Below are 22,123 nucleotides of genomic sequence, written 5' to 3' on the forward strand. Positions count from 1 at the left end.
ATTACAACCTCTCACTTTCAGTTATTTGAAAAGGAAATAATCTCCCAAATATCACTATTTCTAAAACAAGCCATAGAAAGTTGGTTGCAATTTCAATTTAATCCTCCAGAAACAACAGAACAAATAATGCAACAAATATTGTGGTTAAATTCAAATATACTAATTGACAAAAAACCTTTCTTTTTTGACAGAATGTTTAAAAAAGGTATAATCTTCGTAAATGATATCATCGGTAGGACTGGTGGAGTTATGTCGCACATGCAGCTGACAAAAACATATGGAAATGTCTGCTCTACCCAAAATTACAACCAAATAATTGCAGCCTTACCGCAAAAGTGGAAGAGGAAAGTGGATGGGGGAGAAAGTAAGGAACTTGTCTGTCGGCATTGCATTAAAGAACATAATTGGTTAAGGAAAACTGTGATAAATAAAAAAGTATATCAGTTTCACTTAAGGACCAAAGGATTGACAGCCGTCCCATATAGATTGCAAAATAGTTGGGAAGAGATCTTTGACGTACCGATCCCATGGCATAGTGTTTATGAACTGACACGCAAAACGACACCGGATTCAAAAATTAGAATCTTTCAATTTAAATTATTATATAAAATTCTTGCTACCAATAGAATGTTATTTATATGGGGGATACAATCTTCCCAGCTCTGCAGATTTTGCTGTGAAGAGACAGAATCATTAGATCATTTGTTTTGGTTCTGTCCATTTGTAGCTTGTTTTTGGACACAGGTCCAGGAATGGCTAAAGGATTGCAATATTTACCTGGAACTAACCTTGCAGATAGCATTACTGGGTGATCTGAAAAGTCATAGTCAATCAATCAATAATATAATAATACTTTTAGCAAAAATGTTTATTTTTAATTCACAATCTGTAGAAGCAATGAGAATAGAAAGTTTCAGAACTTTTGTAAAACATCACATTACGGTTGAAATATATATGGCAAATAGAAATCCTATATGGATGGTGTTAAGAGATAGATGGGAGGTATTGAATAGAGTTGAAGGATGGGACTTAATAACAAATAACAACAAATAATAACAAAGATAGCTAATGATGTAAGCATACTGTGTCCATAATAAGTATATAGGTTGTATGTTGGGAGCTTTTGGGAAAGAGCACAGTTAAAAAGATATGGCATATACAAGCAAACCGGATGGACATCATGAAAATGATCGGAGAGGTTGAGAGTAGAAGAAGTTCAGGAGCAATAAAAAAAAAATATATATATATATATATATATATATAATATAATTATTGTAAAATTAACTCTGTCCATAAGGTGTAGATAGTAAGTGTCACGGTTTCGGCCGAGGCGGCCCCTCCTCCTTGTTCGGGCAGGTTTCGGCGGTCGTCGTCTCCGGAGTACTAGCTGCCACCGTTCTATGTTTCTTGTTTGATTGGTTTTGTCTGTTGGTCACACCTGTTTTGTGTTATGTCTCATTAAGCACCCTATTTAGTTCCTTGTTGTTAGTTAGGTGTTGTGTGTAATTGTTCCTTGTCGTGTTGCTGCGCTACCTGTATTTTGGTGCGCTATTTTGTAGCTTACCTCCTTGTTTGTATTTAGGAGAAGATTACGCACTTGTTTAGTGCGCCCGTTTGTGTACGCCTGTGCGCGCTTTTCTCGCCTCCGGGCTGGTTTTGGATTATTTTTGTGTGATCTACTAAAGTATTTTGTTGGACTTTACTTCTGCGTCCTGCGCCTGATTCCACACCACACCTACCTACAGCAACTCGTGACAGAATTACACACCACATATGGAATCAGCAGGAGCACCCACCGATGGCATGGAGGAGCGTCTTCGTGGTCAAGAGGATCGAATCAACCAAATCGGGCACGCCTTGGACCGCGTCATGAACACCCTCCATCGATGGGAGACCAGCGGGGTACCCACACCCCCACCTATCGCACCATCACCATCGGACAGCCCGCCCGTCCAACTACCGGAACCCAGTGGGATTCGGCTCTCGCTCCCGAGGGCGTACGACGGTACCGCTGCCGGGTGTCAGGGGTTCCTATTACAAGTGGAGCTCTACCTTGCCACTATACACCCGGCGCCCTCGGGATACGAGAGCGTTTCCGCCCTCATCTCCTGTCTCACCGGCAAGGCGTTGGAGTGGGCCAACGCCGAATGGAGGGGAATAGACGCCGCCACAGTCACCTATGCGGAGTTCTCCCGCCGCTTCCGTGCTGTCTTCGACCATCCACCAGAAGGGAAGGCGGCGGGGGAGCGTCTATTCTACCTCCGACAGGGGATGAGGAGCGCTCAAGAGTTTGCGCTGGAGTTCCGGACTCTAGCGGCAGATGCAGGGTGGAATGAGAGGGCCCTCATAGACCACTTTAGATGTAGCCTTCGGGAGGACGTCCGCAGAGAGTTAGCGTGCAGGGATACTACACTAACATTTGACCAGTTGGTGGACATGGCCATTCGGCTGGACACCCTGCTCGCGACCCGCGGACGTCCCAGGTGGGGGCCTCCCATTCCACCCTCCAGCGCCTCCGAGCCGAGCCCGATGGAGCTTGGAGGTGCTGGCGCTAGAGGGAGGAGAGGAAGGAGCCCGAGGGGGGCAGTCTCCTGCACCAACTGTGGCCGCGGAGGGCACACCGCGGCTAGGTGCTGGGGGGGGTCTCCTGGTGAGGGAGATGGCAGGTCACACATTGGGGAGTCCTCCCAGGTGAGTAGGCGCCCTACTTACCCAGAGCTTTCTGTCGTACACATTACATTACCTGTTTGTTTCCCACAGGTTGCACCTCGTTCCCAGCATAAGGCGCTAGTCGATTCAGGCGCAGCTGGGAATTTTGTAGATCGTAAATTCTGTGTTGAGTTAGGGATTCCCCTCCTTCCAGTCGATAAGCCCTTCCCTGTACATGCCTTAGATAGTCGTCCGTTAGGATCTGGGTTGATTAGGGAGGTCACGGCGCCACTTAGGATGATGACGCAGGGGGGTCATGAGGAGACGATTCAACTCTATCTGATCGACTCTCCTGCGTATCCGGTGGTACTGGGGCTTCCCTGGTTGATTACCCATGATCCTACGATTTCGTGGCGAGAGAAGGCTCTTAAAGGGTGGTCTGCTCAGTGTGAGGGGCTATGTCTGGGTGTTTCCGTAGGGGCGACCTCGGTGGAGAGCCCGAACCAGATGCCAGCACTGCACATTCCGCCTGAGTATGAGGATTTGGCACTCGTGTTTAGTAAGACCAGAGCGGCACGGTTGCCGCCTCATAGACAGGGGGATTGTGCGATAGACCTCCAGACAGGAGCTGCGCTCCCGCGGAGCCATGTGTATCCTTTGTCACAGGAGGAGAAAAGGGCAATGGAGACTTACATTGCCGAGTCTCTGAGACAGGGATACATACGGCCCTCCACTTCTCCCGCGTCCTCGAGCTTCTTTTTTGTGAAGAAAAAGGATGGAGGTTTGCGTCCGTGTATTGATTACCGCGGTCTCAATCAGGTGACTGTGAAATATAGTTATCCACTCCCGCTGATTGCGACCATGACGGAGTCATTACACGGGGCGCGGTTCTTCACAAAATTGGACCTCAGGAGCGCATATAACTTGGTGCGCATTAGGGAGGGCGATGAGTGGAAGACAGCATTTAGTACTACCTCCGGCCATTACGAGTATCTCGTCATGCCATATGGGTTAATGAATGCTCCATCAGTCTTCCAATCGTTTGTAGATGAGATTTTCCGGGACATGCAGGCGCAGGGAGTAGTGGTGTACATAGATGATATTCTTGTGTACAGTTCTACTCGGGCCGAGCATGTAGCCCTGGTGCGCAGGGTATTGAGGAGACTGTTGGAGCATGACCTGTATGTCAAAGCCGAGAAATGTCTGTTCTTTCAGGAGTCAGTCTCCTTCTTGGGTTACCAGTTGTCTGCGTCAGGGGTGAGAATGGAGGTGGACCGAGTGTCTGCCATGCGTAATTGGCAAACCCCAACTACGGTTAAAGAGGTGCAGCGGTTCTTGGGTTTTGCGAATTACTACCGGAGGTTTATCCGGGGTTTTGGACAGGTGGCAGCTCCCATAACGTCTCTCCTGAAGGGGGGTCCGGTGCGCTTGCAGTGGTCGGCTGAGGCGGACAGGGCCTTTGGGAGACTGAAGGACCTGTTTACCTCGGCTCCAGTGCTGGCGCACCCGGATCCCGCTTTACCCTTCCAAGTAGAGGTGGACGCATCTGAGGCCGGTATCGGGGCAGTTCTTTCACAACGGTCCGGCACACCACCTAAGCTCCGCCCCTGTGCTTTTTATTCTAAGAAGCTCAGTCCGGCGTAACGGAATTATGACGTAGGGGACAGGGAGCTGTTAGCCGTAGTACAGGCCCTAAAGGTGTGGAGGCATTGGCTTGAGGGGGCTCAACACCCTTTCCTCATTCTGACCGACCACCGTAACCTGGAATACATTCGGGCAGCTAGGAGACTGAATCCTCGCCAGGCTCGATGGACTATGTTTCTCGCCCGGTTTGTGTTCAAGATCACTTACATCCCTGGGTCCCAGAACGGGAAGGCAGATGCCCTGTCCAGGCGGTATGACACGGAGGAGAGGTGCGTGGAGCCCATTCCCATACTACCGGAGTCTTGTCTGGTGGCACCGGTGGTGTGGGAGGTCGATGCGGAGATCGAGCGGGCATTACGCACCGACCCTAGCCCTCCACAGTGTCCGGTGGGTCGGACGTACGTCCCGCTCGAGGTCCGGGATCGGCTGATTTATTGGGCTCACACGTCACCCTCCTCTGGACATCCAGGTATTGGCCGGACAGTGCACTGCCTTAGTACGAAGTACTGGTGGCCAACGTTAGCCAGGGATGTGAGGGTTTATGTCTCCTCCTGCTCAGTGTGTGCCCAGTGTAAGGCGCCCAGACACTTGCCCAGGGGTAAATTACAACCCCTGCCCGTTCCACAGCGACCCTGGTCTCACCTCTCGGTGGATTTTGTTACCGACCTTCCCTCCTCACAAGGGAATACCACCATCCTGGTCGTTGTGGATCGGTTCTCGAAGGCCTGTCGTCTCCTTCCCATGCCAGGTCTTCCTACTGCCCTACAGACCGCTGAGGCTCTATTTACTCACGTCTTCCGGCATTACGGGGTACCCGAGGATATAGTGTCCGATCGAGGCCCCCAGTTTACCTCCAGAGTCTGGAGAGCCTTTATGGAACGGTTGGGGGTCTCGGTGAGCCTTACCTCGGGTTACCACCCGGAGAGTAATGGGCAGGTCGAACGAGTCAACCAGGATGTGGGTAGGTTTCTGAGGTCATATTGTCAGGGCCGGCCGGAGGAGTGGGCGAGATATGTGCCCTGGGCCGAGATGGCACAGAACTCTCTCCGCCACTCCTCCACTAGACTAACCCCTTTCCAGTGTGTGTTAGGGTACCAGCCGGTTCTGGCACCTTGGCATGAGAGCCAGATCGAGGCCCCTGCTGTGGATGAGTGGGTGCGGCGCTCGGAGGAGACGTGGAACGCTGCACACGTCCATCTGCAGCGAGCCATCCGTCGACAGAAGACGAGCGCCGACCTACACCGCAGTGAGGGGCCAGTATACGCACCTGGAGATCGAGTCTGGCTCTCAACCAGAAACCTGCCCCTCCGCCTGCCCTGCCGGAAGCTGGGTCGGCGGTTTGTGGGGCCTTTTAAAGTCCTGAGGAGATTGAACGAGGTGTGTTACAGGTTACAACTGCCCATTGATTACAAGAATATTAACCCCTCGTTCCATGTGTCTCTCCTCAGGCCGGTGGTAGCTGGTCCACTCCAGGACTTTGAGATTGAGGAGACTCCTCCGCCCCCGTTGGACATCGAGGGGGCTCCGGCGTACACTGTTCGGACCATCCTGGATTCGAGACGCCGGATGGGGGGTCTCCAATATCTCGTGGAGTGGGAGGGGTACGGTCCGGAGGAGCGGTGCTGGGTGCCGAGGAGGGACATTCTGGATCCGTCCCTGCTGACCGAATTCCATCGTGGTCATCCTACGCGCCCTGCTCCGCGTCCTCCTGGTCGTCCCCGAGGCCGGGGGCGGCGCACGGCTGGAGCCGCGCGTCAAGGGGGGGGTACTGTCACGGTTTCGGCCGAGGCGGCCCCTCCTCCTTGTTCGGGCAGGTTTCGGCGGTCGTCGTCTCCGGAGTACTAGCTGCCACCGTTCTATGTTTCTTGTTTGATTGGTTTTGTCTGTTGGTCACACCTATTTTGTGTTATGTCTCATTAAGCACCCTATTTAGTTCCTTGTTGTTAGTTAGGTGTTGTGTGTAATTGTTCCTTGTCGTGTTGCTGCGCTACCTGTATTTTGGTGCGCTATTTTGTAGCTTACCTCCTTGTTTGTATTTAGGAGAAGATTACGCACTTGTTTAGTGCGCCCGTTTGTGTACGCCTGTGCGCGCTTTTCTCGCCTCCGGGCTGGTTTTGGATTATTTTTGTGTGATCTACTAAAGTATTTTGTTGGACTTTACTTCTGCGTCCTGCGCCTGATTCCACACCACACCTACCTACAGCAACTCGTGACAGTAAGTATAGACCGGAAGTAGAGGCCTGGGCATTGTTGTTCACTAATTTACTCCAAGTAGGGAAAGGATGGTGGGGTTGAAAGGCAATAAAGGGGAGTAAGTGACCATGCTTGTCACTTATGAACATTTTTGAACATCTTGGTATGGTTCTGTTATAACCTCCACCCGGCACAGCCAGAAGAGGACTGGCCACCCCTCATAGCCTGGTTCCTCTCTAGGTTTCTTCCTAGGTTTTGGCCTTTCTAGGGAGTTTTTCCTAGCCACCGTGCTTCTACACCTGCATTACTAGCTGTTTGGGGTTTTAGGCTGGGTTTCTGTACAGCACTTCGAGATATTAGCTGATGTACGAAGGGCTATATAAAATAAAATTGATTGATTGATTGATTGAGTATATATATAACAAAAAAACAAAAAAAACATGGGGGATTGGAAGTGATGCAGACAATTACATTGATAGAAGATACAATCTATCTGCAATATTAAGCTGATCCATTCCCCCAGAAAAAAAATAAAAAATAAAAAAGGCTAAAATAAAAAGAAATTAAATCAAAAATATATAATAACAATATACAAAAAAAATATTATAAATATTTTTTTGAACGGACCATGTTCTAAATTCTGTTGCTGTACATTTCAAAAGTGCTGAACAAATACTTATTTTGACTACGTCCGTCTTAGCTCGCTCATTAATGTCTTAATCGAAATTACGGATTGGCTCTTATCTGCTCGTCGTACCCTTATGCCAAAGTTTGTACATCTCAATTGTCAGTAGAAACCACATTTGTTTAAGCAAGTCAGCCATATCAGTTATGTTTTTTTAAAGGAAGTAAATGGGGCTGAATGAACTGTTTAGCTGCCAGACAAGGCTCTGTTGATAGCCAGGTGTACCAGTGGTAAGGTGTTGGGACTGCTGCTGGGACTCTGCTGTTGGGTCAGCTTTATGTAGGCCCAAACAGTTTGTGGGCACCGTTTGTCACCGTTGTAGCGCAATAAATGTATTGTTTAGTGGTGTGTTGTGTAGTGGCATTGCTGGCATGCATCTAAAACATTTTTGTTTTAGTTTACCCCACCAAGATTTACATGCTAAAATCGCCACTACTTACATGTTCTATTTTTGAGCTGCTTTTGAAAGCAAAAAACAAATTGAAAACAGTATTGGCATTGTTGAATTCGATTTTCATTATGTCAAACAAATTAGGACGGATGGTTTGGTTACCACTGCAACTACTGTAACTCTCTAGTAAACTTGCTAGCTACTTCAGAGGATGTTGAATGCATTTCTAGCGGCAAATGTGTTAAAGTATAGCCATGGTATAAAAGGGTAATCAACTCGGGAAGGTCAGTTCTTCCCCGCTAGCTGGTCTTGGAACACACCTTCCACGTCGTTCATTATTTTTGTCACACCCTGGCTCTGGGACTCATTATGTTGAGCCAGGGTGTGTTCATTCTATGTGTGTATTTCTATGTTGGTAATTCTGTTGTGTTTAATTCTATGTTTGCCTGAGTGACTCCCAATCAGAGGCAACGAGTGTCAGCTGTTGGCTGGTTGTCTCTGATTGGGAGCCATATTTAAACTGTATGTTTTTCCCTTTGGGTTTGTGGGTTTTTGTTCCGTGTTCGGTCATTGATACCGTGGACGTCACGAGTCGTTTCTTGTTTTGTATTGAGTTTAAACTTTAACTAATTAAAGTATGTTTGTTCATCACGCTGCGCCTTGGTCTGTTCCATATGACGATCGTGACAGAAAAACCCACCATGCAACGACCAAGCAGCGTGTCCAGGGGCAGCCCTTGGGGTGGACATGGGAGGAAGCGCCGGGAAAGGCCCTGGCGAAAGAGGAGCAGCGTGTCCAGGAGCAGGCAGCCTGGACATGGGAGGAGATATTGGACGGTAAAGGGTCCTGGACTTGGGGGGAAATCCTGGCCGGGATGGATCGCCGGCCATGGAGTGAGACAGTGGAGAGGCGCCGTAGAGAGGAGCAACGGCGTGATCAGGGTCGTCGTCGGACGGTCGAGAGGCAACCCCAGAAAATTTTTAGGGGGGGGCACACGGCATGGACGACGGGGCTGACGGAGGCAAAAAAGGGGCGGATCCAGAAGGCCACCAGGCCAGGGGTACACCGCCCTGTACGTCCTGTGCGGATGCCTCACACAGAGTGTGTGAGGGTAGGCATTCAGCCAGGACGGGTTGTGGCCGCTCTTCACTCCAGGCCTCCTATCCGTCTCCACAGCCCGGTTCGGCCTGTCCCTGATCCACGCACCAAGCCTACGGTGTGCGTCGCCAGCCCAGCCCGGCCTGTCCCTGCTTCACGCACCAAGCCTACGGTGTGCGTCGACAGCCCAGCCCGGCCTGTCCCTGCTCCACGCACCAAGCTTACGGTGTGCGTCGCAGGCCCAGTCCGGCCTGTCCCTGCTCCACGCACCAAGCCTACGGTGTGCGTCGCCAGCCCAGTCCGGCCTGTCCCTGCTCCACGCACCAAGCCTACGGTGTGCGTCGCCAGCCCAGCCCGACCTGTCCCTGCTCCACGCACCAAGTCTACGGTGCGCGTTGCCAGCCCGGCCCGGCTTGTTCCTGCCACTCGCACCAAGTATACGGTGCGCGTCGCCAGCCCGGCCCGGCCTGTTCCTGCCACTCGCACCAAGTCTACGGTGCGCGTCGCCAGCCCGGCCCGGCTTGTTCCTGCCACTCGCACCAAGTATACGGTGCGCGTCGCCAGCCCGGCCCGACCTATTCCTGCCACTCGCACCAAGTCTACGGTGCGCGTCGCCAGCCCGGCCCGGCTTGTTCCTGCCACTCGCACCAAGTATACGGTGCGCGTCGCCAGCCCGGCCCGGCCTGTTCCTGCCACTCGCACCAAGTCTACGGTGCGCGTTGCCAGCCCGGCCCGGCTTGTTCCTGCCACTCGCACCAAGTATACGGTGCGCGTCGCCAGCCCGGCCCGGCCTGTTCCTGCCACTCGCACCAAGTATACGGTGCGCGTCGCCAGCCCGGCCCGGCCTGTTCCTGCCACTCGCACTAAGCCAGGGGTGCGAGAAGTCAGCCTGGTAAGGCCCGTTCCTCCTCCACGCACCAAGCCAGGGGTATGAGTCGTCAGCCTGGTAAGGCCCATCCCTCCTCCACGCACCAAGCCAGGGGTGCGAGTCGTCAGCCTGGTAAGGCCCGTTCCTCCTCCACGCACCAAGCCAGGGGTGCGCGTCGTCAGCCTGGTAAGGCCCGTTCCTCCTCCACGCACCAAGCCAGGGGTGCGCGTCGTCAGTCCAGCACAACCCGTGCCTGGGTCACCGGTGCCTGGTAAGGTACCGGTCAACTGCTCCACTATGGAGCTGAAGCTAACCGCTCCTGCTAAGTCCAGTCCTGCTCCTGCCGGCGGGGCCAGACTGGACCAGGGGCGCTATGGGGGGTGTTTTGGAGGGTGGTGGTGAAGGCCGGAGCCAGAACCGCCGCCGAGGAGGTATGCCCGCCCAGCCCTCCCCTGTTTTGTTCAGTTGAGGCGCGGTCGCAGTCCGCGCCTTTAGGGGGGGTACTGTCACACCCTGGCTCTGGGACTCATTACGTTGAGCCAGGGTGTGTTCATTCTATGTGTGTATTTCTATGTTGGTAATTCTGTTGTGTTTAATTCTATGTTTGCCTGAGTGACTCCCAATCAGAGGCAACGAGTGTCAGCTGTTGGCTGGTTGTCTCTGATTGGGAGCCATATTTAAACTGTATGTTTTTCCCTTTGGGTTTGTGGGTTTTTGTTCGGTCATTGATACCGTGGACGTCACGAGTCGTTTCTTGTTTTGTATTGAGTTTAAACTTTAACTAATTAAAGTATGTTTGTTCATCACGCTGCGCCTTGGTCTGTTCCATATGACGATCGTGACAATTTTCCATAGAATGCATAGCCCCTCGTTGATTATCCCTTACATAACTTTTAATGTTTTTTAGGTTCGCCTGATTTATACACAAGATACAGTGAGGTATGCAGCACACAACACACCAGGGACTTATTCAATGGAAATATTATATTTAGAACACGTTACTCTTATAGTGGATATGTCTGTTGTATGCGACATATTTCTATACCAAATCAGCTAGGTTTGATGACACAAGGAAATAGCGAGTCAACACGCGTCTTTTTAAGCTTCTAATGAATGTATAATGTACTTTCTGTAAATGACGTATGGTAGAGAAATGAACATTCAATTATCTGGCAACAGATCTGGTGGACATTCCTGCAGTCAGCATGCCAATTGCATGCTCCCTCAAAACTTCAGACATCTGTGGCATTGTGTTGTGTGACAAAAACTGCACATTTTAAAGTGGCCTTTTATTGGCCCCAGCAGAAGGTGCAACTGTGTAATGATCATGCTGTTTAATCAGCTCCTTGATATGCCACACCTGTCAGGTGGATGGGTTATCTTGGTAAAGAAGAAATGCTCACTAATAGGGATGTAAACAAATTAGTGCCAAAAAATTGAGAGAAATAAGTTATGGAACATTTCTGGGATTTTTTATTTCAGCTCATGGGACCAACACTTTACATGTTGCGTTTATATTTTTGTTCAGTGTAGTTAGCTAGCACATGGTGTTCCTCCATCCTCCCACCTGATGTGCTAGCGGTAGGCGGGGGTGACACCGTTAGACAGTCAGGCACGGTTTTTCCGGCACACAGGAGGCAGGGTCGACACTCATGTACTAGCTAACTAGCAAGCTAGCACACGGTGTCGCTAACAAGCTAACTAGTTAGCTAGCACATGGTGTCGCTAACAAGCTAACTAGTTAGCTAGCACATGGTGTCGCCCCCGCCTCGTGTGTGTGCCGGAGAAAACCGTGCCTGACCGTCTGAAGGTGTCACAGCAGGTGACCGGTTTTCAGTGTCCTTCACCACTGCCTGTCGGGCACTGTTTTCCTGTAGTTCTGTTAACATTCAGGCAGGATCCAATGGGATGCTCGGGGGTGGGGGTGGGTGTTCATGAAGGAACCAATGGGATGCTCAAGGGGGGGTTCCAACATGCAGGAACGCCCCGAATTGCGGGCTGCAGTTCCACACTATTAAATCCCTTTGCCATTCATAAATAATGCAATGTGGATGGTATCACATCGGGATTTCCTAGGTTTCCTTTCCAGGGCATGCCATCATTATTCACGATTCATTCGGGCTATCCATAATCATGGTAGCATCCACATTAATGTAGAAGTGTTTAGAAACATAATCTTATTTAGAATAAAAGTGACTCCAAAATGACACAATATATTATTTAACATTCATTTCTATTGGGCACAAAATAATCTGAAACACAACCAAAACAAAACAGAAAATGCATCCAATAAGTTTGTAGAGTCACAAGCTTGATGTAATCATTGCGTGCTAGGAATATGGGACCAAATTTGTCCCAATACTTTGGTCCCCTAAAATGGGGGGACTATGTACAAAAATGCTGTAATTTTTTTACGATATCATTTCAAATCTAAAGTGGTGGAGTACAGAGCCAAAACAAAAAAATATATGTCACTGTCCAAATACTTTTGGAGCTCACTGTATTCCTCTTTGTAATGTATAGGGAGAATGATGTGGCTGCCATCGATGTGAACATGGGCTGTCCTAAGGAATACTCTACTGAGGTTAGCTATGAGTGACAGTCAGCAGCCAACAAACAGTCAATAATGAATGGTCAGTCAGTTCACACCTAATATAACGTTCACACTGAGGTGCCTGTCTGCTGACCCCTCACTTCTCTGTATCTCCTGCAGGGTGGGATGGAAGCTGCTGTCCTCTCAGACCCAGAGTACTGAGTAGCCTCTCTCTTCTCCCCCACAAATGATCAGTAAGATCAAATTGCAGAAATACTTGAATAGAGGACTGGTGACCAAAAAATTGTTTCCCCCTCCATTCATCTGTCTATTTTCTAGATTCTAAAAACACTTGTGAAAGGAGTGTCCAAACCAGTGACGTGTAAAATCAGAATCCTGCCCACAGTAAGTTTCAAAACGTCAATGCCTTTTCTTCAGCAATAAGATAGATGGGATGTGACATTTGATCCAAATTCATCAAACTTCTTAAATATTACATCCGGCTTTAAAATTGTGCTTGTGAGTCAGGCTGACGTTTCTGTTTAGCTGGAAGATATTCTTAGTCTTGTCAAGAGAATTGAGAAGACCGGTGAGGCTGCTATTGCTGTCCATGGCAGGTAAAGTCCTGTTCTTGTCATGCCCATTGTTATGTTGCATTAATGTGTATCTGATTTTAGATGCTTGATTTTGTGTATATAATCATGTATACACTCCCCTGTGTATTTATTTGGACAGTGAAGCTAAAATGTTTAATTTGGCTCTATACAGAGGGGTTGGGTTAAATGCATAAGACACATTTCAGTTGAATGCATTCAGTTGTACAACTGACTAGGTATCCCCCTTATACTCAAGCATTTTGGATTTGAAATCAAATGTTTTATATGAGGGACAATACAGAATGTCACCTTTTATTTGAGGGTATTTTCATACATATCTGTTTTACTATTCAGAAATGAATGCATCAATGAATGCATCCTGTTAATGATGAGTGAGAAGGTTACAGATACACAAAGATCATGCCCCCAAAACATGGGGTGGGTATGATATTTATGCCTCTAACTTTCTCACTTATCATTATTCACGATTCATTCATGATTAGTCATCATCATGGTAGCATCCACATTAATGTAGAAGTGTTCAGAAACATATTATATTCTTATTTACAATACCATTGATTTCTATTGGGCACAACGTAATCCGAAATACACAACCAAAACAAACTGCAAATGCATCCAACAAGTTTGCAGAGTCACAAGCTTGATGTAGTCATTGCGTGCTAGGAATATGGGACAGAATGCTACATTTCTGACGAAATGTAATAAACTAAGTGAATTTGTCCAAATACTTATCACACCTTCAAATGGGATGACTAGATACATAAAGTGCTTTCATTTCTAAACGGTCAAACGGATATGTATGTAAATACCCTCAAATAAAAGGTGACTTTCATATAAAATGTTGGAGTAAGAGACAAATTAAAGGTTTTAGCTTCACTGTCCAAATAAATACGTAGGGGAGTGTATATCTTCATATTTATAGTTACCTAACCTTTTTTATACCATATTGGCTTTTCTTTCTCAGGTTAAAAGATGAAAGACCAAGACATCCTGTTCCCTGTGACTTAATCCAGGCTGTAGCTGAGGCCGTGTCCATTCCTGTCATCGCTAAGTGAGTCTCTCTGTCTCTCTCAAGGTGTTGTGAACACAGAGATAAATCAGTGATTCATCTCTATGGTTGTGACTGACTGTCCTTGCTCTTGACACTGATCTCTTTTAGTGGTCCCTCTCTCTTTTTTGCATGCACATTGCGTTTGTATGCAACAAAATGAATTTCCTCATTGAGGATATAAAAGTTTTTGAATCTAATCCGTAGCCTATTAGACTCATACCAGTATACGGGTTGAAAATGGCAGATTTGGACACTGATAAGTGCCTAAATTGGAGGCAGTGGCTGTACAGTAACATGCTATACATGAGGTTAGAGCTCAGGTTCTCCATTTCACAGCTCTGTATGGGTTTTGACTGACAGCCGTTATGAACATGAGCACCGCGCTCGACAAGAAGTTACCTCCATCCCTCCCGCTAATTGGGCAACTTTTACAAATGTTTTGTTGTCAGAGTGAGGGAAATGCTGTAAATGAAGAGGACTCTATGTATTTTGAAATATGAGACGTTGAGGATTATAATAAATACTGCTTTGATGTCATACAAACAAGCCCAACCCCCCTGAGTCCATTTCCATATCATACAACTCATGTTAGGTACAGTGTCAACGTTTATGATCACTATGTTTTATGTACAGTTACATGGTGTTAAACCCTGGGTTGTCCTGAAAAGAATGAGCCTACAGTATGTTTGTTTTCTTGTGAAGAAAATGTTCCAAGGACCACGCATCTAAACACACTCATGACTCCATTCTATGCGCTCAAAAATTACGATCTGCTTCTCTGAATTGCCTTGTGAAAGCCTAACAGTGTAAAATCATATTTTATAATTTAGCTAGTTATGTTGACAATAGAACAAGCTTTCAAATTACGGCCACCTGACCCAGATTGCGATTTATAATGGACCGATTTTGTTGACAACAGTAATTGTGTAAAGGCGGATGCAGGGCTGTGTTCCAAACAAAACAACTAGTGTGCTTGCTCTAGTTCCTCAACGGCACAGCTAGGAGAGCAAAAAAGGCACCTTATAGTTATAAAAGTGCATTGAAATTACTTAGCGACTGTGCAAACTTTGGATAGGTAGGTGTTTTGCCACTTGGAAACACCAGTTCGACCTCTCACTGAAACCATTGTAATTTGTTTGTCTTATGTTGCACCTACCCCACATTTTCCAGGAATATTCTGATCGTATTACTGAATGTATCCAGAGTATTTTAAGATTTCGTTATCAACAAATGCGGTAAATGTAAAATGCTCATAAAATCAACAGTGTAATGTTTCGATTCAGTCTTGTGAACAGAGTCAGGTGAACTGTTGTGTCCTCACCTTTAGTCTAAAACATTTCCCATAATCTCCAAACTGTTCCCTTTGAATTGCTACCATGGTTATGCATATGCTTTCAATTTTGCCCTATCCATAAATGCCAATTCCCATGAATGTAAGGGGTTAACTGCTTGTGCTCTCCTCCATTGTCTTGTGTAGCGGAGGTTCTCTGGACCGGGTCAAAGCACACGCTGACATCGAGGAGTTCCGGAAGGCCAACGGGCGTCCTCGTTGATGGTTGCCAGGGCGGCTATGTGGAAACCCTCAGTGTTCCGCAGTCAGGGACTGCTGTCTGTGGAGGAGGTCATGGAGGAGTACCTCAAATACGTGAGTCCACCGCCCTCTGTCCACCTTACCTCACTCTACAGGAGCCTTACTGTGTTAAAACGGGAAACTTAACTATCACTGTCATATTATTATTATTATTATTATTATATTATTAATTATTATTATATTGTGGATAGCGCTGTCGCGGTGAACGTATTACCTCCACACCGGCAGTCACGAGTCATGACCACAGTCAAATTCCCTGTGACAGTTGGTCACTGTAATCCCATCCAAAACTGTGCAAATGAATAGAGCTGATGGGTAGCCTACCAAACTTGTTAACGCCCCTCGCTAACGGCCTGGTACTCAGCGCTCTATTGTCCCGCTAATCACTCTCTAAACACTTCATGATTTTTATTTTGTATTTTATTTAACCTTCATTTAACTAGGCAAGTCAGTTAAGAACAAATTCTTATTTACAATGACGGCCTACACCGGCCAAACCTACCGCCCTATGGGACTCCCAATCACGGCCGGTTGTGATACAGCCTGGAATCGAACCAGGGGGTCTGTAGTGACACCTCAAGCACTGAGATGCAGTGCCTTAGACCACTGCGCCACTCGGGAGCATAAGGGGATGGGTCTGGTTGTCCTTTGAATAATCTGAATGATGAATGATGAAGACAAATGGTGATGGGAGTTAGAGGTCTGTTCCGAAATGGATACGGGAAAGCCCCGGACCAGATATGCATAAATTCATTTTTAAAACCCGTTCCGAAAGGACCTAAAGGACAACCAGACCCATCCCCTTATGCACCCGGTCCGATCAGAGTGAGGGATGCAGCACAAAAGCCAATTGGTATGCTACTTTATTAAACCAGAGCCATGGAGAAAAGGGAGAGAGAGAGAGGCACAGAGTGAGCAGCTGTAGGCTATAGGGAGCGGAGGCCATGCAGGGTGTGTGTGAGGCTTGGAACACCAGAGCAGGCACTAAGAGAGAGACAGCAGGCACTGAGAGAGACCGCAACCGCTGTTAACTCGCGCTAGACTAACTTCTTGCTAGTTATTTATCATCCCATCTGATTACATAGTACCTGTCTTGACTGCATCAACCCGAGAGAAGCTAGCTAACTAGGCTAATTGAGGCTAGGCATAAAGTTACTGCGCTTCTCACCATTCTAAAGTCAGCCTACACATAACTACATTCAGATCATAGCCTAAATAGCCTTCCACGCATCAGGAGCTTGTATGCGTGGAAGCCTTGAGATGCTAAACATGTTTATGTTAATTAACGGTCAATTACCGTGAGACCGGCAGTCATTTGCATGACAATTACCGGCTGACAAAATTTCATGACCGCCCTAATTGTGGATTGACAAATTGTGGTATGACATATGAAAATTGCATAGGTAATCCAAGATTTTTCTTTTGATCCGATAATTACTTAATCACAAAATACAGAGGGCTTAAATCAGAGATGACTTGCTATATACCAACTTTACCAAGCAAATTATAAATTGTGTGATGTTAGAAGCATATTAAGAAATGTTTGTTCTTTTTGTATTTGTAGGCCATCTGCTATGACAACCATGCCTTCAACACCAAGTACTGCCTGTGTCAGATGCTAAGGGATAAGGTGGAGTCTCCACTGGGGAAGCAACTAAAGTCTGCCCAAACCAACGAAGAGATCTGGCACACCACGTCTTTTGAATCATGATGTCAGAGAAAACTTGAACTGTGAATTCCAGTATTCCAGTTCATTTCCTAGAAAATGTAGTTCTATTTAATATATTATTCTATTAGTGAACCTTTTTTGGTAAAAGGTACTCAAACATTGTAGTATTGGTATGGTACTCAAGTTTGATATTTGGGTATTTAACTCTACACCTATGTTTTCCAGTGACGGCTATGGGCTGCAGGAATACTACAAGAAGACCCAGGCAGAACTACAAGCCAGAAAGGAAGCCATCCAAACCAACCACAATCACCCGAACCACCCTGTCCTAGATGGTGATGTCACCACAATGCGTGTGAAATTTGAAAGGTTTGTCCTAAATTCATTTACAGTGCAACTGCTTTTCCTAATCTCTCTTTTTGGGGATGCCGGTTGTCACTTGGGGGACATTCAGACCAATTTGTAAACATTTGTTTAGGTTCCATAGGATTTCAATTACTTTCTGACTGCACCCCTTTTTATTTTAACAAAACATTTCATAGATCTTTTCCCATGGTGGAAGTGGTCAGAAAGTAACTATTCAGGAGATGGAGGTGCTCAAAGTTGACCCATTTTGCATACCATAAGAATATAAACGGTTGAGTTCGATATCATTTGAAAGCTTACAAACAGGGTTGTCAAACTATTCTTCGATTTCTTGATAAAAGCTCTAACGTCAATTACAGTGAGCTCCAAAAGTATTGGGACAGTGACTATTTTGTTGTTGTTGTTGAAATTATACAATTGCTATGAGGTTTAATTTGAGGATATTTTAATTCATATCGGGTGAACCGTTTAGAAATTACAGCACTTTATGTACATAGTCCTCCCATTTTAGAGGACCAAAAGTGTTGGGACAAATTCACTTCTGTGTATTAAAGTAGTAAAAAGTTAAGTATTTGGTCCCATATTCATAGCATCAAGCTTGTGACTACACATTTGTTGGATGCATTTGTTGTTTGTTTTGGTTGTGTTTCAGATTATTTTGTGTCCAATAGAAATTAATGTTAAATAATGTGTTGTGTCGTTTTGGAATCACTTTTATTGTAAATAAGAAAAGAATATGTTTCTAAACACTTCTACATTAATGTGTATACTACCATGATTACGGATATTCCTGAATGAATCATGAATAATGATGAGTGAGAAAGTTACAGATGCACAAACGTATGGAAGGTTTCATTCAAATCAAAAGGGGTACAGTCAGAAAGTGATTGAAATCATATGGAACGACCCTACTGTACAGGAGTGGGCAACATACGGCCCTTGGGCCGGATCCGGCCCGTGAGCCCATTGAATTCGGCCCAGGGGAGGTTTGAGTTTTTTATTTGTCACATGCTTCATAAAAAACTGGCGTAGACTAACAGAGAAATGCTTACTTACGGGCCCTTCCCAACAATGCAGAGAGAAAAATAATACAAAAATAATAATACATGGAATAAATACACCATGAGTAACGATAACTTGGCTATATACATGGGGTACCAGTACCAAGTCGATGTGCAGGGGTACGAGGTAGTTGAGGTAGCTATGTACATATAGGTAGGGGTAAAGTGACTAGGCAACAGGATAGATAATAAACAGTAGCAGCAGCGTATGTGATGAGTCAAAAGAGTTAGTGCAAAAAGTGTCAATCCAGGTAGTCCGGGTTAACTATTTAGCTGTTTTATGGCTTAGGGGTAGAAGCTGTTCAGGGTTCTGTTGGTTCCAGACATGGTACATCAGTTTTGCTTGCTGTGCGGTAGCAGAGAGAACAGTCTATGACTTGGATGGCTGGAATCTTTGACAATTTTTAGGGCCTTCCTCTGACACCGCCTGGTATAGAGGTCCTGGATGGCAGGGAGCTTGGCCCCAGTGACGTACTGGGCCATACGCGCTACCCTCTGTAGCGCCTTGCGGTCAGATGCCAAGCAGTTGCCATACCAAGCGGTGATGCAGCCAGTCAAGATGCTCTCAATGGTGCAGCTGTAGAAGTTTTTGAGGATCTTTTAAAGGTTATCGAGATCACAATTGTCCAGAACAGCTGGTGCTCTCATGCATGGTTCAGTGTTGCTTGCCTCGAAGTGAGCATAGAAGGAATTTAGCTCTAGCTCGTCTGGTAGGTTCGTGTCACTGAGCAGGTCACGGCTGGGTTTCCCTTTATAATCCGTGATAGTTTGCAAGCCCTGACAAATCCGACGAGCGTCAGAGCCGGCGTAGTAGGATTTGTTCTTAGTCTGTATTGACACTTTGCCTGTTTGATGGCTCGTCGGAGGTCATAGCGGGATTTCTTATAAGCATCCGGATTAGTGTCCCACTCCTTGAAAGCAGCAGCTCTAGCCTTTAGCTCAGTGCAGATTAAAGCCCTGCACGGGCATTCATTTTAAACCCAAGCCCTATCCATGCCTGCGACGTTCAGGCCCTACCCTACCCAGGCCCGATTGCTTCTGAGACATGTAAGGCTCGGCCCTGACCGAAACCCGAAATAACTTCCTCCGTTAGTAAATCCATTATTTGCTCCTCAATGTCTGTCACTAGTGCCCTGCATGCACTCTGCTCATGGCGGTTCTGAGCCTGTGTAACCATAGCAACGGCTCCGCTTGGGTTGCTCTGCTCAATGAAAAGACATGAGAGCAGTTAGCTGTTAGCTACTATTCGTCACTCTAAACTCCGACAAAACTCCAACATTTATTTTCTGTGAAATAATGGTTGAAGCACTTATGACACCATGTTATGGTGTTAGATATGACTGTATTGCGCAGCAGAGCACGAGCAAATGGCTCAGCTTCAAAATGTTAATGATCGATTTAGTGATACCCCAGACCCTAGTTATTGATGAAGAAAATGTTGGGGCTCGTCGTGCTCGGGTCTGGTAGCACAAGTGCGGCTGTTGCCTGTAATCCATGGCTTCTGGTTGGGATATGTACATACGATCACTGTGGGGACGCCATCGTCGATGCATTTATTAATGAACCCGGTGACTGATTTGGTAAACTCCTCATTGTTATCGGATGAATCCCAGTCTGTGCTAGCGAAACATTCCTGTAGATTAGCATCCGCTTCACCGGACCACTTATGTATTGAGCGTGTCACTGGTACTTCCTGTTTGAGTTTTTTGCAGGCCGCTCTTGAACATCTAAAGCTAGATAGAAAATATGTAGAAATTATAATGGACCTATACGTTTTCAAATAACTACCCTTTTTCTGGCCCGCAAATAGCTTTTGAAGAACAAATCAGTCCCCCAAAAATCTGTGCAGCCCTCCGCTGAATTTTGAAATCCCGATGTGGCCCTCGAGTCTAAATAATTGCCCACCCCTGCTATAGTAAGTCCCTAATTAAGTCACCAGTTAGTATCTACGTAGGCAGTTATTTCCTGTAATATATTACTGTTATGACTGTAAATATTACATATTGTACATTATGATTGTACATATTATTATGACTGTACATATTATGAACAGTAGTGTGATGTTTGTGTGTTAGGAGGGAGTACCCTGGCGAGTTTAGCCCTAAGATGTTTCTGTTAGAGTGGAGCCGCAAGAAGAAACTGGAGCAACCACGATATCAGACGGTAAACTGACCACTTTATATTAGCCATGGGCTTACAACATACAAGTTGTCAAAACCAGAGCGCATTTCTAACAAAATGTATTGTGTATGATGTTTTCAGGTACAGCGCTCTCAAGACCAGGCGTTCCAAACCATAGAAACGATGACGGGGAAAAAGTACAGATCGTCTCTGTGGTGAGTTTATACAGTGCCTTCAGAAAGTATTCATACCCCTTGACTTATTCCACATTGTGTTGTGTTACAGCCTGAATTAAAAATGGATTAAATATATATATATTTTTTTTTATTACCCATCTACACACAATACCCTATAATGACAAAGTGAAAACATGTTTTTAGAAAATGTATTGAAAATATATTTGGAATGTCAGCATGGTGGTGGCAGCATGGTGTTGGCAGCATCATGCTATGGGGATGCTTCTCAGCGGCAGGGACTGGGAGACTGGTAAAGATTGAGGGAACAATGAATAGAGACAAATACAGGCAAATCCTTGATGCCTTGGAGTGAAAACGATCTTAGGCTTGCGGCGAAGATTTACATTCCAACAGGACAATGACCCCAAGCATACAGCCAAAGCAGTGCTGGAATGGCTTCAGAACAAGAATGTGAAAGTCCTTGAGTGGCCCACCCAAAGCCCAGAATTGAATCCCATTGAAAATCTGTGGAAAGACTTGAAGATTGCTGTTCACCACTGCTCCCCAACTAAATTAACAGTGCTTGAGAAAATCTGCAAGGAAGAATGAGGGGAAATCTCCAAATGCAGATGTGCAAAGCTGATACAGACATACCCAAGACGACTCAAAGCTGTAATCGCCGCCAAAGTGCTTCTACAGAGTATTGACTCAGGGGTTTGAATACTTATGTAAATGAGATTTTGGTTTCGTATTCAATTAATTTGCACACATTTCTAAAAACATGTTTTCACTTTGTCATTATGGGGTATTGTGTGTAGATGGGTGAGAAAAAATATTTGTAATCAATTTTGAATTCAGGCTGTAACAACAAAATGTGGAATAAGTCAAAGGGTATGCATACTTTCCGAAGGCACTGTAATGAATGTGTTAGTCACCCAGGGAGTGACCAAGTTAAACCCTGTGAATGTAATGCTTGATAACAATGTTATAATAATGCTTGATAGCAGTGTTATTAACTCATAATAATGCAAAATGACTGTATTAACACAACACTTTCTCTTTTATATCCATGCAGGGAGAAGTCAAAGAAATATGCAGAACAGGCTGCTGCTATAGTATGTCTATGTGTTCTGGGACTGCCAGAGGGGCGGACAGGGGAAGAGTACTCTGGGTCGGGGGGCAAGAGAAAGAGGGAGGAGAAGAGGAACGAGACGCCAGATGAGGAGGACACCGCTGTAGAGTCTGCAGCCAGGAAAAGACACCTGTCTAAAAATCCAAAGGAGCAACAGGTAGCTGCGGAAGGCAACCGGGCACCAGCTATTCCAAATGGTGTACAGCACAAGACAAGCACAGAGTGATACTGCACTGTGTAAAATGACTAATGCTTTACGACCGAAATAAGACTGTATG

At 46.3% G+C, this 22,123-nt stretch overlaps 1 pseudogene across 1 annotated transcript; it reads left to right on the forward strand.

Moving 5' to 3' along the window:
* Nucleotides 1–12,043: 12,043 nt before the first annotated feature.
* LOC311136977 (tRNA-dihydrouridine(20) synthase [NAD(P)+]-like) lies at nucleotides 12,044–22,071 on the forward strand (annotated as a pseudogene). The gene is made up of 12 exons: nucleotides 12,044–12,112; nucleotides 12,242–12,276; nucleotides 12,317–12,353; nucleotides 12,401–12,466; nucleotides 12,608–12,678; nucleotides 13,643–13,729; nucleotides 15,207–15,374; nucleotides 16,885–17,006; nucleotides 17,215–17,358; nucleotides 20,492–20,579; nucleotides 20,679–20,752; nucleotides 21,789–22,071. The product of its transcript is annotated as a tRNA-dihydrouridine(20) synthase [NAD(P)+]-like (transcript).
* Nucleotides 22,072–22,123: the final 52 nt, after the last annotated feature.

This window comes from Coregonus lavaretus (assembly GCF_964263955.1).
Source record: "Coregonus lavaretus genome assembly, chromosome: 11".
NCBI lineage: Eukaryota > Metazoa > Chordata > Actinopteri > Salmoniformes > Salmonidae > Coregonus > Coregonus lavaretus.